This window comes from Corvus cornix, chromosome 1, assembly GCF_000738735.6.
Source record: "Corvus cornix cornix isolate S_Up_H32 chromosome 1, ASM73873v5, whole genome shotgun sequence".
NCBI classification, from domain to species: domain Eukaryota; kingdom Metazoa; phylum Chordata; class Aves; order Passeriformes; family Corvidae; genus Corvus; species Corvus cornix.
Genome location: NC_046332.1, coordinates 46,393,654 through 46,411,607, shown reverse-complemented (window position 1 = coordinate 46,411,607; position 17,954 = coordinate 46,393,654). Strand labels below are relative to the sequence as shown.

General features: G+C 42.9%; 1 long non-coding RNA gene across 1 annotated transcript; it reads left to right on the top strand.

The window, feature by feature from the left end:
- The first annotated feature begins 1,002 nt into the window (after positions 1 to 1,002).
- Positions 1,003 to 15,071, top strand: LOC120410872. The gene is made up of 3 exons (XR_005603248.1): positions 1,003 to 1,288; positions 7,998 to 8,081; positions 14,050 to 15,071. It is a non-coding gene; the product is annotated as an uncharacterized LOC120410872 (long non-coding RNA).
- The last annotated feature ends 2,883 nt before the right edge of the window (positions 15,072 to 17,954 follow it).

Genomic DNA, 17,954 nt, shown 5'->3' with positions numbered 1-17,954 from the left:
ATCTGGGGGGGAAAAAAATGCTCATCTAGTTAAATCCTTCTTAGTTTGGGGCTCTTCTGCTGCTTGTAGCTAAATTCCCTCTCCTGCAGTTTGTGTACAGGTAGCCGTCCCGTGCAGTGTGTTTTGTGTTTAGGTTCAGTATTGAACATGGGGCCGGGAAGAGACTGAGTCTTTCAAGTTGGATCTTCCCACTTGTTCTTTTAATTACGGGAGCTCTTGCCGTTGTCTTCCAGCAGCCGCTGAGGAAGAGTCTGGAATGAGTCATGACACTCTCCAGTTGTTCCTTGAGATGTCCAGCCTGGAGTGGATGGGATGATTTGCCACGATCCTGCCTGGCTGTTTGTGCTTTGCAAGCCATGCAGAGGAATAGGCAGCCCCGGTGCACAGAGGAGCTGGGGGCAGCTCCCATCTCATGCTGGCCCCCCTGACAAGAGCACCTCATGAGTGGGAAAGGCTTTTCTGGGGTAGTTTGCAAGGGTGGCTGAGTGATGGGCTCCGACGTGATGATAGCTCTGCCTGGTTGCTCTGCAGAGCTGTGGCTTCTCCCCAACTTGCTGGAGGGAAACTGCCCTGCCAAGCCACAGGCAGCCTTTTGTATTGCCAAGGGTGCAATGCAGGAGCAGGAGAGAGGAGGATGCAACTACTGAGTGGAGGAAATACAACTATTTACCTCTCCACTGCTAGTCAGTCTGCCTAAGTGCTATGTCTGTCCAAGAAGAGTCTGCTTGAATCAGTGGGTTAGGCTTAGAAATCAATTGTAATGCAAATCCAGAAGAATGCAGCTCTCTGGTGGTACCCCAGGCACTGCCAGCCCCTTCTTGGCTAACAGGAGCATGGATTTTACTTAATATCCATGCTGGGCCAAATTCTTCTCTCAGCTTAGGTCATTCTTGTCCAATTATTCCTCAGATGGCTTACTTTTTTCCCCCTGTAATCTCAACAGTCTTCCAAGAAGTGCTGAGCTTGTCTGGGATTTTTCTTTTGCCCCTCAGGTCCTGGGTTATCTGGTTTTAGAGCTGTGGAGTGCTGCAGTGATCCTGCTGCAGTGAGCCTGCTGCAGACAGACTGCCCTTTGCTGTGCTCATGGGCTGTAAACTTGCCTGAAAAACAAAAAAATGGAGAAATGAGGCTAGTCTGGCCATTATCTGTTGATTTCCATTATAAAGGAGCACCATAGACCATGCGGTCTTTCAGTGATGTAACCTAGTCCTGTACCCACAGGCAGAATTTGGCCCTCTGTGTCCTGGCACAGGAAGTGCAGAAAAGCTGTGGAAGTAGTTCCATCAGGGTAAGTGCATTACCTTCATGTTTTGAAACATAATTCTCTCATAATTCTCAGTTAAAATGCATGAACAGAGATTTTACACTAAAATCTATGATTTCCTCTGAATTCTCTTCTTTTGTGCCTTCTGCACTTGAGCTTTTGTTAGTCAGTTGATACACAGCATTTACAGCCTATCTTTTGTGCAGTGGCCTTTCAGCTGTCATGCTCTGATCACATTCAGCCTAGATGTATAGAGCATTTATTGTTTGCTTTGGGAGTTTTTTAATGAACGTTTCATTTAATATTCAGCTTTACTTGCCATTTGTCAGCAAGACCAGCATCCTGTTGAATTTCTCTCTGTGCAACCTCAGTTCATCAACTGTGGCTCCATGTCTTGTTTCAATAATAGCTGCAAATAGGCCATAGGATCGTTTATGTCAGTCATGTATAAAAGTGAAGACAACAGAGGTCTAAATTCAGACCATAATGGAAATTATCTTCTTTTTTCTTTCCTTCTCTTCTCAGGCTCTGACCCACTTTTCCCCCTATATCTCATCTCTTGTAAATGTCTTGAGCTCCATCTAAGGGTGTCCTGTCAAGGGGAAACAAGAATTATGTTTGCTTTCTTCCCTTGTTTATGCTGCATGGAGCAGGCCTAAGAGGTTTCTTCCTCTTTATCCAATAATATCCCCTTGCTTTCTTTTTATAATAACTCCAGGGCTTGTCTAATAGATTCGCTGGCTAACTGGCATAATACAGATACATATGAAATCTGCTTTGCTGAGAGGAGTAACAGTTTTTCATTAAGACTATTAATGTCCTTTGGGGACTTTTATTCTGTTTCATTGAAATGCCTACAAATATGTAGGAGAAAATATACTCATGTTAAACGGTTGGATAATTCTGCCATCTTAGCTAAGAGATGGGCAAGCACTATATGAGACATCCTGCAAATTCTTCAGCAAAAATAGTGAATGCCAAAGTTGGCATTTTACATATATTTTTCCTTTAGAGCTATAAGAAGCAGTCCCAATCCTCTTATGCCTTGTTTTTATATAGAAATAAAAGCACAAGCAAGAGCACAAGCCAATTTTTTATGTTGTTTTCCTTGGTAGGTCACTACTAACAGAGCATTTTTTAAATTCCCAGCAAGTGCTACTGAATCCTGACCTGATTTGGAATCTTTCCAAAGCACACAAATAAAACCAGGTTGACAAAGCTGATTTCAGAGACTGGTTTGCCTTTGGTTATCTCAGCTGGGATTGCCACAGGGGCAGGAGAAGCACCAGCAAACTGATCAGCCACCAGCATTGCTTTCAAGAATACTTCATTACTCTGGAACAGCAGCATCAAATCCTATAAACTTCCTGAGATTGCTGATGTGTTGGCCATGGCATTAGCAATTGCTTTACATGAGCAGTGACCTCCAGGAACACCTTTTCTCCTTCTGTTTCCCTCTTAGCATTTCCTTGAGTTTCCTCTTTCCAACACCTATGTGCGCCTTTAGTGCCCACAGCACTGACTTTCCCTAGTGTTTGTTTCCTCTTCTGCACGTTTCTGCCTGTTATTTCAAGGGGACTCGATGCTCTTTTGAAAGCCCTTGGAACTGGCTTCCTTTTTGCCACAGACACTGCAAATTTGCCATATTTCCCCCATAGTAGGGCCCCAGACTCACTTGTCAGTCATTCTTGCAGGATCGATTACTCCAGGAGAGAAGGTGTGAATGGGCAAATAAACTGACACTGAGAACAGTCATAGGCATCCTGGCTGTAAACTCCCTTGACATTTCTATAACTTTTTTCAGAGTTTGTCATTTAAACATGAAGCAAGCTGTATTCAGATAGGAAGTGAGGAATGATGGGGAAGGAGGAAAAAGGATGGATGATCAAGGCACAGATCATTACAGTGATTAATTTAACACCATGGGCTTGTGTGGATGTCTTCCAGGATTTTGTTGCACCACAGAAAGTGATCTCAAGTAGTTTTGGGATGCATATGAAGTTTTATTGCACTTGCTAACCTTCATCTCTAAACCCAGAGTTTTTGTATTTTTTAAAATCATGGATCTCACTAAAATATCAATATTCTATGACCTGCTCTCTTTGTATTTCTGTATACTCTTCCTGTATTTCACTCCTGGGTTCATCCTCAAAAGTGAATGCTGTCAGTGTTGCTGTTGCCTCCCCTCTGCAAATCATCCATTACACAAAGGCTCTACAAGAGAGAGAATTCGAGAAAAGAGATTTCCTCCCTGGAGGACCAGAATTTTATCCTCATCACAGAGCTTTTACTACTCTGTAATACACAGCAATCATCTAATATCTCTCTTCTTTATCCATAAAATGAAAGCATTAACATCCCCATCTGTCAAAGATTACATGTAAACATTCATCCCTCTCAGAGTGTCGTGGAGATCCACATTCCCTTTTGTATAAGCACTGCTGCCTCTTCTTTCCTAACTCCTGATCCAGGGCAGCAGCCTTAAAGAACATTTCAAAAGATATTCACACTTCAGTGATTCATCCTCACATGACAGTAAATACATACGTGAGAATATACTTGCAGAGGGGTTTCCACAAGTCATCATGTACTCAGCATCTGAATAATATTTTAGAGCCATGAAAGGGAAGCTGATTTTAAAGAACCACAATAATTTCAAACTCAGGGGCTGTATCCCAGCAAACAGGTCACATGCCTGCAGTCCTATGCTGTTTTCCCCAGACATTTTGGAATGTCTCAGCTCAAAATCTTGCTTGGTGTGTTTTCCATGATGGTTGTCAGTGGTCTATTAATTCTAGCAGCTCCAGGGAAAATTCTGTGTCTTCCTGCAGCTACACAGCATGTGATTTGTTTTCATCTACATAATCCATCTGTCCCCCAATCTGAGAGCCCTAGGTGCCAGGGAGCATGGGCTCAGGGAGCTGCTCTGTAAGGCACAGACAATAACCTTGCATAATTTCTGGCTTTTTTTCTTAGCATCTGATTTAATTAATGTGATTCTGTGTATGAGTCATGTAATGGGTGTCTCTTTAATGTACATCTTCTCGGCCATGGCGCCTGTTTCTGAGACGTGATGGATATCAGTAAATGGAATTACAGGTGCTTGGTTCATCCCAGAATCTCATCTGAAGTAGTGTGATAATTCCTTGCTGTGGCCAGAAACCACATGAAGTGCCTCTTTGCCTCTGAACATGGGTGCCAATCCTCCAAGTTTCTCCATCCTGAGGACTTCAGCAACAGCTAAACAAGAGGCAACCATCAGCTCAGACAGGGAGACCTCCAAGGGAAACTGTCCTGCTTGTTGGGATGCTGTGGGGAGGGGTCCAAGCACACCAGCGCTAACAGAGCCTTCCTGGATCCAGCCCTCTGTTACCTGTCACAGGAGCACTGGCAGCTTCCAGCAGATCTGCTCTGGTTCATAGGTCTGACTCTTCACTCAGATTTCCCCATCAGACCTCAAATACTGGAAAAAACTATCTTTGTGGTGTGGCCTTTTTAGTGTACACTTTGTCATATTTTTCTCCCAAATAATCTTGATTCACTTAAATGTACAAAGATCTGTGGTATCTGATCCAAATGGACTAGAGGACCTGACATGCCCCATCACCACCACAGCAACATATGGCTCTGGGTTAATTGTGGCAGGCATTTAATCAGATACCTACAGTGTATGTGTCCATGGATCTGTTTGCACAGTGGAAACTCTCCCCATGCTCCTCAGAGCCTGATGCTGCTGGATTTTTTTTTTAATCTAAACATTTTCTATTTTTGGGTGTTTACATTCATGTGGGAACAGCTATAGGGGCACATAAGGCTGAGGACTAGTAGCAAAACCTGGAAGTGTCCAGCATGTTGGATATTAGGAAAATATGCACAGAGTTGTCCAGCAAAATTATGCCTGTTGGACAATGTTAAGGCTTTCCCTGCTAATGTGTAACCCACAGGGGTACTCTGTAAAAAGCAATCCAGACAAAAAGAAAGAGGATGTGTTCACTTTTAAGTTGACTGAAACCATTTTTGCTTCCCTTTACAGTTTTTTTGCAGTTGCTGCTGCTTTAAAACTCTTTCTTTCAACAAGGACAAACCATGTTTCTTTCCCAAAAATTGTTTGTCTCCACCACAGTGTGTTTCCACCATACCTAGAATTTCACTCTCATGTTTTGAGAGGATGGGAAGGACCCCAAGGCCAAGCTCTGCAGCAAATTAAATACTAACATCTCGCCTCTTTTCTCCCAGACTTTCCTCAAGTGTGCACAATGCTCCCTCACTGAAAGAGTTTTGAAGTCTTTGCTCTGGAGACACTCTGGAATGGTTCTGGATGTCAAAATGACTGTTTTGTGTTGAAAATTTCATTGCAGCTCACTCTCCTGCCAGGGAAGGCATTGCTGGTTGGTTCCCAGGTTTGCATGTCACTGAGGTCTGTGCTAACCTTGTCTCTTCACTACTTCAGTACTGGAGGGAAATGGATGCAAGAGGAGACCAAAAGAACTAGCACAGGAGATAAATACCAGGCAATAATAGTTTGCAAGTGAAAAAGGCCTCTGAGGGATCACACCAAAATGGGAGTAGATCTGCATGAAGTAAGTAACAAATAGGAAACACACCTTGCTATTAAGAATAATGAAAAGCAGGTGAAATTTCATCTGTGTGTATGGGTTCTTCTCCTGATGCCTATCTCTCCTGGGAAAAATCAGCCCTTGAAGACATGTACCCTGGAGAATCCCCAGCTCACAGTTTCCTAGCTACAACACCCAGCAAGGGATTTGGTTTGTAATCAAGCCTGTAGCTTGCAAGGCTTTATTATCCATAAATCTTTGAATTTTTCTTGGTGAGAGGAAAATGCATCTCAGGCCCCTCCAGAATCTCCCTCATGATGCTTCAGTCATGCACATGAAGTCACATGGGTCCATGTCCTGAGGAGGTCACTAGGACATCAAGATGTCAATCTGCTAATGGACTGATTATCTCATGTTCTCATGCTCATAAGCAACACAGCATCTTATGCACAGCAGCAGGGCCACCTCCCTTCCTCACTTCCCGTGTCCACCAGCTTGCAACACACCAGCATATCAGCTAACTGGGCTGATTTTGGGGTAATTGTTCTGTCTGGTTGGGGAGAGGGTGCACTCCTGACAGCAGGAGAATTTGAGGAGCAAAGAGCCAATTTTGTGGGTCACAAAATCACTGCAAGAGAGAAGACTGGCCTATTTCCAGAGGTGAAGAGGAAAAGTTATTTTGAAAGGACAGGCTGGAGTCAGAAGAAGTGTTTGCAGCTCAGTGTCCTCTTCAATGTATTGTGTAGGTTTAGGGTATATCTGCACAGCTCCATGACAGACGGTTCACATCACACATATGGGACTCTAATTCCAGACGCATCTCCAGAGTAAGCCAACAGGTTCCCTCCAAGGTGAAATGCACCCCAAGGGTTGGCTGGACTCATCCATTTCCCTTGGAAGACCTGCCCCTGGGCAGTATCACCTCGTGGTGGCAAACCTAGCAGAGCCCTGTAGCATGCATCAGGATCTTGTTTTCCCCTCGTGGAGGGCAGAACACCCCCAAGTCTCCCCTTCCCACTTCTCCCATGGTTCCAGGTCACAAGTCACCTCTGCTCTGCTCTAGCCTTTCCTTGGAGGAATGCCAAGGGAGTCCTGCAGGGCACAGCATTGGCAGGAGGAGATGAGTGGGACCTGGCTGCATCCCCTACCCATTCCCACTGCAGTACATTTCAGCACTAGAAGGGAAAGGAGTGGAACCCCCAGGCCCTGGGCAGGGAAGGGGATAGAAGAGAACACAGGACTGCTGTAGCAGTAGCTCTCAACTAATAATACTTCTGGGTTTAGACATTTTATATGCTTTGGATTGCGACATTTATCACAGTGTTGTTACAAACCCCATCACCAAGGCCAAAAGCATTGCAGCAGCTTGAGATCACTGTGTGTGTTACTCTTGCTTTTTTTCATTTTTAGGATGGTTGTGCTATTGTCTTTAGGTCAACCTGCCCAAATTCAAGTTTCACTGCTGCACCACATGCCTGCTGGACTTCAGTCAATGCCACAAGACATGACCAGTGCCTGTCTTTGTGCTTTGATTTTAGGAACTCTCTTTACCAGAGGGAAAACAGATGCTTTCCATCCAGACTAATCAGGGAAGAAGTTTCACCCAGGGGATGCATCTGTTTAAAGATAGTTTAAATGTAATCAAATTGGTCAAGTTTGAGGACCAGCAGAGCTCTGCCATGAGGGACAAAGCAAAGGGACTGAATAAAAATAATAAAATCTGTGCTCACACGAGATTCTGGGGACTGTGTTGTGCACTTTGCCATGAACTGAAATACCCGGAGGATAAAACAGCAGCTGAGATTAAAACAAAGCTGGCATCAGTCCAAGGTGCCAGTAAATCACGTGGGATTATTACTTCACTAGGGATTTTACTGGTGTGCAAAGAAAAGAAAGTAGAAACCGATTTCTGCTAAACGATGGAGTTAAGAGGAATCTCCAGCAAAACTAAGCCTTCATCCTGCAAAATCTCTACACAGTTCTTAACTGTGAAATTAACAATGTATGAAGCTCTAAATCCACTGTTTCCAAACAGGATTGGGGGCTGACAAGGGCTGCACCATTCCATAAGGGATTATTTTTCTCCATGAGGTTTGTAAAACGACATACAAAGGACAGGAAATAATCAAATGTGAATAGACTTCTTATCTACAAAATTTCCTTTTGTGTTTATACAGACATTGAATGTGAACACAAAGGAGAGCGAGCATTTGGCCTGTTAGAGGAGAAAGGTGGAAGAGGCGAGGAGGAAGGAACACATGGTAAGAAAATAGGATATAAAAGAGAGCCTTAAAAACACAGTGGAGCAGAAGTGTCAGAACAGTCCTTAAAATAACCTGGCTGATGGGTGTGATGAATGATGCAGAACCAGTGCTTGCTGTAGTCAGGTGTCCAGGTGAAGCATCCTCCTCTAACCACATTCCCTGGGAGGCTTCAGTCTCGACCACTTGCCAGAAACCAGCCACAGCTTGTAGCTGGTACCATAAGACAACAGATGTTTAACAACATCCTCTGAGAAATAAATTTGTGCAAAACACTGGTAAACATGTACTGATACCCAACAGCATCAAAGCAGTGGGAAGACTGGGTTTTGTCATGGAGAACAGGACTGAAGAGCAATTAGAAGTGGAGAAGTACTGTCTCTCTCTGACTGGAGTCTGCTGGATGTCTGATGTACTGCCCTGTCTCATTTCCGAGGCTGGTACAGCTTTATTGACAATATATCTGAAGTAATTACTTTTAAAATGAAAACTAAACCATCTTCCCTTATATTCAAGGGAAACATTACATTTTAGATGTTATTTTGTAAATCAGTTGCTCTATATAGATTTTTGGTCACAGCTATGGTGGAATGTGCCTTGGGCTTTGCTTTGCTAAGAAGCATAGATTAATCCCCCGCCACTCTTTCTTCCAAGGCTCCAGCACAAATGGTTCAAAGGAAAGTATTAGTGCAGACTGCATTGAACTGTGCGTTTACTGAGCTTGCTGCAAGGCAGGCATATACAAAGTGGCTGCAAGTCAAGCATTGCTCGAGGAGGGGAATGAATATTCTGGGGTGAGAGTAATCTGGCCACAGCCTCTGGCCCAGATTTTTGCTGAATTCATCGCCTGACATCTTCTTAGAGCCTAAGAATTAGGAGCCCAAATATCTGAGTAGGATATGGGAAATGGATACTGTGAAAGCCTCCATCTGCGTCACTGCATTATCTCATTGTGACAGACACTTCAAGGTAATGCCACTCATATGAAATTCACACCAACTATTCCTATCTCAAGGTTTCATATCATCTCTTACGATGGTATCTGAGCCCTCTACACAGTCAATACTACTTGGAAATTCTTGTACATAGGTGTAGTTAGACCAGGGATTTTTCCTCTTCTTGTGGTATGAGGGCTTCAGTTTTTCAGCTTTTTTTTCTTCTCCTTTAAATCCTTCCCTGTTTGATGAGCTGGTTTTACTGTGTAGTTAAAAAAGCTTTTGAGGGTGGATGATCAGCAACTAGAATTCACAGTTTCTTTTAGAAATGTGACCAAGAAGGTAACTTTAGATGAAAATTATTAACAAAAAGAGTTGTAAAAGAGGACATAAGAGTCTCTCTTTCCTTATAGCTTCATGCTCCTATTGGAGTACATCTAACCAACACGATTCAGAATGAAATTCAAATCCTGCTTTTCCTGTCTTGGAGTCTCTGGAGCATACGAGTGTACTTGGTGCAGCCATGGTCCCTTTGTAAGCCAAACCCACGTATTCATAATCCTATTCTTCTTTTATCACCGATGTAATGACATTTACTGGAAAGCACTGAGCTGGTTTCTTCTAAACCCCTGCAATTTAGCATGCAAGTCGGAAGATGGCAGCAGTAAAGCACGGTTAGGGCCTTTTTTGTCCACAGGCCTTTGTTCCAAACCATGTTCTTGTTCCAAAAAATGGCAGATTTTTTTAAAGGTGTAATTTTTAACAGTGCCATCAAGTATGACAGGCGTCCTTCCAATAGACGAGAATCCATGACTGCCTTTCATCCTGATGGAAACCAGCATCAGGAGCAGAATATACCTTATTATATGTAAGAGCTTTTAAAAAAATCGTGTTGTCCTAATATCATCAGAAAACTAGTGTTTCATCCTATCCATACCCCCCCATATTTCTGTAAAATTCATATACATATAATTATGCGATAGAGTGAACATTACTGAAATTCAAGGATCTTCCTTTTTTTAAATTAAAAAAAACCCTATTTGTATTGCAAGCATTTCTCCCATTTCTTTAAAGCTCAGGAAAAGCAGAAAGGGTCTGCAGTGGGAATATTCTCTAAGTCTTCGGCTGTGAGTCTGTCAGCTTCACCCACAGCTTAGCAGGGTGCCAGCTATCAAAGGATACAGTGATGCCAAGAGACAGTGTGTTTGATTGAGGCCGTTGTCACAGAAAGAAAAGCGAAGAAATGAGGCACTGTCAGTGAGTCTGTGTCCCCTTCTGCAATGATAACAACTTAATATGGTTACTAGACCGTATTCTCAAGGTTTACTCTCTGACATGACTGTCAATATGCTTGCTGAGCCTTGGCATGACAAGGCCTGCCCTTCTTCAAGTTCTGACCTAACCAGTTGCCTTCTCTTTGCTGTATCCTTGCAAATGTCATTGCATTTCACTCTCACTTCAGAGAGATTTGAAGCAATTCTATCTACTCATTTCTGTCACTTTAAGGGGACGGTTCTGGAAGCACTCCTGTGTGAAGCAAACCAGATGCTGGTTTTGACAGTGTGTGATACTGTCTGTGGTATAAAGCCAGTGCAATATGTCTGTAGATGACAGTGTTTTCCCATCAGCCATGTACCTCACACTCTTCACTTCAGTGAGGATGACTTCCCCTGGGACAACCTTCTGTAACTACTACTGAAGAACCAGGTGCCTTTTTCTAGGCAGAACTCCTCAAATGCTCTGGTTGTGCAGTGCGTCATTGCAGCGTGCCCTTCCCTAAGAAGGATGAATTCTGCACAATTTCTTCTCCCTGGGCTAAGCTATATGCTTTAGTCTGAGAGACAGGATTCACATGTCTTCAGTTAACAGGGTCAGGAGTCCGAGTCATTTCTGGTTTTCACTGGATATAAAATACATATGTAATCGCACAACATGCCAGTGTTGCCTTTATTTTGTAACATTGATACATTCGAACTATATTCATGGCGGTGACATGAAAACAGTTTGGTATAGTCACATAGTATTTTCTATAAGAAGTTATTTATCTTGTGCAGCACATTTATGCTGCTCAGCTGCTACCAGGGAGAGTTTCTTAACTTCCTCAATGAGCCTGAGCAGGCTGACATCAGTCAAAGATCAAATCCCATGTGATTAACTGTGCAATAACCACAGCTAATATGGTCTTACTCTGTATACCTCTAGTAATCCATGTAAGACCTAAGTAATCAAGTCAAAATAATAATTTGTGAGGGGTGTGTCAGTTGGTAGACAGGGAGAAGAATAGCTGTGATTCTTCTGCCTGTCCCAGTCTCAGGGCTCCTAATGATGAGAGTTGCATCTTCCCACAGCACACGCACGGGTGCTTCAGAGGGCAGCTACAAGTCCCTGCTGTGCACTTACTCCTCCTGGGTAACACAAACATGTAACCCGATCCATCACTGAATTACTCCAGAGTTCAGACAATAGGATTCAACTAATTTTACAAAGCTCTGCTTATTACTTGCTCTAATGAAGATGCAATGGATCCTGATGACATAAGATATAAAACTACCAATGGGGTTTGACTAATGTATTGGCCATGCAAGAGAAGAAAAAAAGGCTGTTCAAAAGCTGGTACCATCCTATGTCCTGAGAACCAACTGGATTTCCAACTGATTTTTACAGGTACCCTGACCAAGTATTTAAGAAAAAAATGGTTTGTAATGAAAAAGACAAGTTAGGTTAGAAATGTGGAGACTGTTTTTTACAGAGCTTATTTTACAAACCTAAGTGTTGTATTCTGTTACTATAAATTTTCATAGAACAATAAACATCCAAAGGTAATGAATGGACATATTCCCTTGGAGCTGGGGAGAATGGAGTTTATGAAAACTGAGTAGGCAATTTATGAAATCAGAGTAGACAGCACCACAAATACCATTCAGTCACACATCTTCCTTAGATACACTGGCTCTGCATATGCCTACAGGTAAGATTGAGTGATCTTGCCTGCTTTGCTGTATTTAAAAACAAGATTCAAATCACATTCTCTCAGTAGAGAGAGCTTCTATGTAATGATTGTTGTCAGTAATAACAATTGAACTGATGCTTTTCTTGTATCACTCAGTCAGTGGGGCTAGACAATAAAATAACCTGTCTCCCTTTTAATTTAATTTTGCAATGGGAGTCATTGGTACTACTTGGCAAAATCCCTGCACAGAAGGAATATATTTTTGGAAAAAATGAAATAAAATCCCTGCACACTGATGCTATCTTGATAGTGCCTAAAAATCCATCATTGTGCCAACTTTAATTTCCTGATCAAATCAGAATATGTGAACATTATCTATAAAAATATCTGTTAAAACTTTGATAGAAACATATTGAGTATTGCCTGGGAAAACCCTGAGCCACTCATGAGTCTAAGGAAATATATTAATTGACTTTTCCTATGTGTCTAGTCAGAAAGCAGTTTTCTTCACTACAGGTGGTTGTACTTCCACTGAGGTTCAAAATAGAAAATGTTTTGGCTACTTTGTCTGAGGTAGGGCAGATGTTCCCATATATCGAATGGATCCCAGTGCCCTCCAGAGACAGTACTTTATTCAGTACAAGCTGGGGCGTATTACAACAGCTTAAACCACTCTTATTTCTAATTGTCCCTGTGGAACAATCAGAAGTTCAAATTTGTGGACAAATTGGCTTCTCAATACATGCACTCTCAGCCTGTAAGGCCTTGATCCCTCCATCTCCCTGCATCTGCCAGTGCTGCACTTGAGCCAGCCTGTTCCCAGTCTGACTGTGGGGGACAGGATGCAATCAGGAGGCTGCTCTGTTGACATCCCCAATTCCTTCTGTCCCACAGAACATGTCACTGCCCATTCCAGAGGTGATGCTATGCATGGCACCTGCAAACCTCTGTGCAACTGTGGGTCCAGTGAGGTGAGGGCTGTCTTTGTGGGATCAGCTCTCAGCCACAAAAATGCTGAACTAGGAAAACCCTCAAATAACTGCTTAGGAAGTCTGGAAATAAAAGCTGAGCTTTTGGTATTCATTTCAGGTTGAGCTACTGACTCTGGAAAAGAAAGGAATTTGAGATCTGTGACAATTAGCAGACAATTATTGTAGACTGTCAGCAGTGTCCCTGTCTCTCTACTCCTGCACAATTTGAGAAAAAGGTCTTTCATACTGAGAGATACTGTTGCAGAAATGTTATTTATTGGCATTGCACACGTGAGAAGAACTTCACCACCCACAGTTAAAGCTGGAGAGCAGTCGATGACATACAGTCAAGGCCTTAAGAAAGTTCCTGTGGCAGGCACTTGATTACAGAGCACAGTGCAGTGATTACAAACCAAGGTACTCCCAGATCAAAAACCTTAGCTGGTACATTTTAAGCTCTATGAATAATTTAAAATATTCTTCTGAGCCAATTTCTACATTCAGTATTTGGAAATAAACCAAATTTCCCCACATATGGCTAGAGCTTCAAAGTGATAAGAATTTGCACATGTAATCCTTACCTAGTTGCTCAGTAGGACATTAGCCACATGCTTACATTAATGGTTAGGCTTCTTCATAACACAGGGGAGAATACTGTAATTGGTGGCAATGCAGACCCCACTTGCAAGGCCTGGAATATTGCATTTTCCACATTTGCCTCAATTCATTAGTTGGAGCTATGAAAATAGGATGTGACATCCACCTGGGTTTGTGTGTGCAAAACAGCAGCTGTGTGAGACGTGATAGGCAATAATTGGCTGCCTGCAGAGCAAGAAAACACCCACATAAATGACGTCTCTCTCTTCTAAAACATTAGGCAAGGAAGCCTTTCAGCAAGGGGCCGGCAGCCTCTCAGGAAACAACTGTCAAATCTGCTTACATCATTGTGTCTCATTAAACTGGGAAATGCAACGCTTCTAATCATTAGTTCAGACAGCACATCATCCCACCATCCATCAGGAAAGTTTTATTGTAATGGATTATTTGTGTCAGTGTTCACCATGGCAGAGTTCTTAGAGACTCCTGTAATGCAACCATTTTTCCTTTTACAGGAAGCAAATGAACTATTTCAAACTAGGAATTCTTAGGAAGAAAATAGAAAACAACACAAAAAGCATCATTACATTGCCAAAAGAATTCACAATGGACCCACACCTTCAACACTGTCGTCTCTTCAAACCACTCTGTCACAACAAGGGTATGGAAGAGTCAAAGAAAAGAAGCAGAAGAGATCAAAGGAATGGCACCTCTATTAGGAATGAATACACCATCCACGTGTCTTCAAAGCAGAAGTGAAACAGCTTTGGGGTGGGGGTGGTCTACAAAGTCTGAGTGACAATAAGAAATTAAGCATGGAGTGTTATTCACCATTCCACATAATTCAGAAATCATACCTATAAAATGAACTTGTTTTGTTCAACACTGTTCAATTCCCAGCAGTCAAAAGGATGCACTTTCCACAGAGTACACAGCCAAACAGTGGAACTCATGCTACAGAGTACTTTGGATGCTGAATGATGAGTTCTCTTCATGAGTCTGTAGCAGATAAAAACTTTGACAGCTGAAATAGCTGTTACTTCAACTTCTTGACGAAGAGCTTCTCTGGGCTGCTGAGACGTGGGAGGTGCAATGTGTGCCCTATTCTTACACTCTTCCTTAAACACTGACTTCTATGAGCTAGTTGAATCTTTAATGAGAGCCAATAGACTTACTAGCATGTTTCAATGGTGTAAATAAATTTTTACTGTTGCTATCCTTATTATAATGGAAATGACAAAACAACACCTTACATCATTAGAATTATTTATTTTTAAAAACATGCTGCTTTCACTAATATAAAAAAAACCTGAAAGGCCTCTTTGCCTGGAACTGAAAAATAATATGGAGCCAGGAACAACTGGTATTACAGCCAAGACCTTGAATCAGTAGTACAGTTATTTTTCTCCATCTTTTCAGATTATTCCTTAATTATTTTTTTTTATTTTAAATTTGTAAGCTGCAATGTTTTCCTTTTTTTGACCTGTAGCCCCCACCTGATACCAATTTTCCTATTAAAAAGGAAAATCAACACAGATTCTAGGAGCATCTAAAATATGTAGTTAAGAAAACATCTCATCATATTTCCAGCACCTTTCAGCTGTGATGCCAGGACAAGGCATGACAATGGCTGTGCCTCCTTCAGCTGTCATCCAGAGCCTTCAACCACTGGATCTCATTATGTGCATGTTTTAGGGCAGGGACCTTATACAGCCTACAAGCAATACCGTGGTGTAGTCCCAAGAAAAATAACAGCTGAAAGTTATCTTGAGCTCTCAAAAGCTCTGCTCCTTCTCAGCCACATGTGGTAAATCATAAAATGGAAAATAGAAGCAACATAGTCAGCAGTGTGACCTTTACAGCTGCAAACCCATTGGAAGTCAGAAGAAATTGTCTCTTGATACAGGAAATACTGAGCAGACAGAGATCACAGCAGCAGCTGGCTCGCTGGCCAAATCCAGGTTCTGGCACCTGAATGCCACACATGCCTGCTAGGTAACTGATAAGCAGAAGCATTAATTTGCCCTCTGTTTTGGCACTCTTCAAGTTTACAAGAGCAAACCACTGGCTTTTGACAATAGCCAAAATCAGGGGCTTTTTAAAGTCTCAGTATTAAGAAAGGTGGGTGCTTTCCTATTGTTGTGTCCCCACTACTTATTTGCATCAACTAGCATGAAACCTTGTAGTTTAAGCAATCAGCAGTGGTGCGATAATACAGTTAGTGAAAAACAGAAAAACACGCTCGTGAAGGATAGAGAATGAGTATAAATGGGATGAGATTTTTATTTTTCTTCATGAATTTGATTCAAGAGCTTTGAGTTAGCTAAGAGTGTGGGTTCTACAAATAGTGTCTACTTGATATGTCTGGTCTATTACTAATAACCAACACAAAAAGGAAGGTAAGGCTAGAGAACAATTCAAGGAATGAAGGTTCCAGTATTTGTCCCAGTAGAGGCCAGCCATAACATTGGCTGCTGCCTGGGCTGTCCAGTGGTTGGCACCAGCCAGCATCCCACTGCCTGCACTGGAAAAGGTCAGAATGAGCTGCCTGGGACTGTGAGGTGGCTGAGGAACTGAGTCAGGCATCCACATCCCTCTTCATATTGTGTGGCTGTCTTCCCTGGAGGAGAAGAAGGAGGTATGAAAGGAGGATATCATGATGGTTAGGAGCAACCTGCACAATGACTGTGTCTTGAGCATCCCCCAAGACAACAGGAGGAGCAGACGCCATCCCTCCACTGCCAACTCTGTTCTGGCTTCCCATTCTCTGATGGGATAACATGGGATAACATCAGAAACAAGAATAAGATCTGGCCTGAACATGGGTTTCTTCCTTTGCTCCTCTTCACTCATGTGACAGCAGTGCTGGAAGTAGGGACCACTTACCAGTGAGGGAAGGGGTGAAGCTTCTAACAGGAACTGGTGTGAGATGGCATGGGGCTGGGATGCCTGGGAGTGATAGGTGATTCTGTCTCAGGAAGTGAGAAGCATTAGGATTTTGTACTTTTGGAAAATGGAGAAATACAAGAAGAGAAAGGAAATATCAGGGAGTTCTTCTGCTCTAGAACTTTGCGGAGAAAAAAGTCACTTTTTGTGGCGGCCAGTAATCCTACAGAACAAGGGAGAAAGAGAGTCCACTGGTGGGAGTCCCTAGTATCAGAGATCCTCCCCAGGTTAGGGTGACCAGAAAAGCTTCTCCCAGGATGCTCTGTTCTGTTCTGTTAACCCCAGTTCTGCTTCCCTGGTTGGCCCATCGGCCTCTCTGCCCCACTGTTACCTTATACATCCCTGCCCTAGAAAGTTCTCCATGTCAGGTTCCCCCCCCCGCCCTTGCCCCATCACCACACCCCCAGAGCTTCCCCACTGGTTCCCATACCCTAGTCCCACCTTTTTACCACCCCCATGCCCTCAGATCATTGGTCTCTGATGCTCCCTCCACTCCCCTATATAACCCTGGCCCCTCCATTATTCTCTGTCCCTGGAACACTTCATGCTTGTGGCTGCAATACACCACTCCCATGGAACTTTATATGGAGACCCTTCCTGCCTCTTTGCCATCGACCCATTCGAAGGAGCTATCGATGTGTGTGTGCATGTGTGAGTGTGTGGTGGTCCTGCTGAGCGGCTTCACTTTGAAGACGCTTTTAGGAAGGCGTGGCACCTCACGCTCCGGCACCACAAAGCCGCAGTAGAGATCGGAACAACTTTTGGCTGTGCAGCTAAGGAACCCTGGACTAACTCTTCGCTCTGCAGGAAATACAGGGAGAGCCTTTCAAACTCTTTATACAGTAACCCAAACAGCAAACATGGACCAAACTCTGAATCTGAAACAAATGGTTTAATTCTGTATGATATTGAATGTCAAACTTTGGTCAGAGGTCATTGGCAGTTGTTGAAGGAAATACATAGGCAGTCACAAAAGCTGCCCTATTCCTTCAGCTCTGCCAGGTTAGCGGCAGGCTGGTGATGCTGCTACCTGGGAATACTTGCATTAAATATGCCTGCTCTACTCACATTTGGCAAACACATTTTTCCACTCCTTTTTTCCCAGCACAAAGTTCATTTGGAAAGCAACAGAAAATAGTTAAAAGGAAATCCCACCTCTGGAAGTGAATGCCCTTGCTACTTGTACTTCCAACATACAGGTCAGGGGCCTGCCTTAGTTTTCAGAAGCAGTGTAGGTCAGTATAATGTAGGGATCATGGCAAACATCCCTTACCTGTCCTCTCAGATAGGCATGTTATTTTTTCCCAGATGAAAATGCTAGACTAAAATTTGGCAAGAAGACAAAACAACCATACACAGGCTGGTAATGATGATATCATCGGGTGTCGTGTAGCTTTGAGTTATTAACAGCACAGCAAAATTCATTAGCATGTCAAAGCACCACAGCCCAGAATGCACACAGGCCAGCATAAAG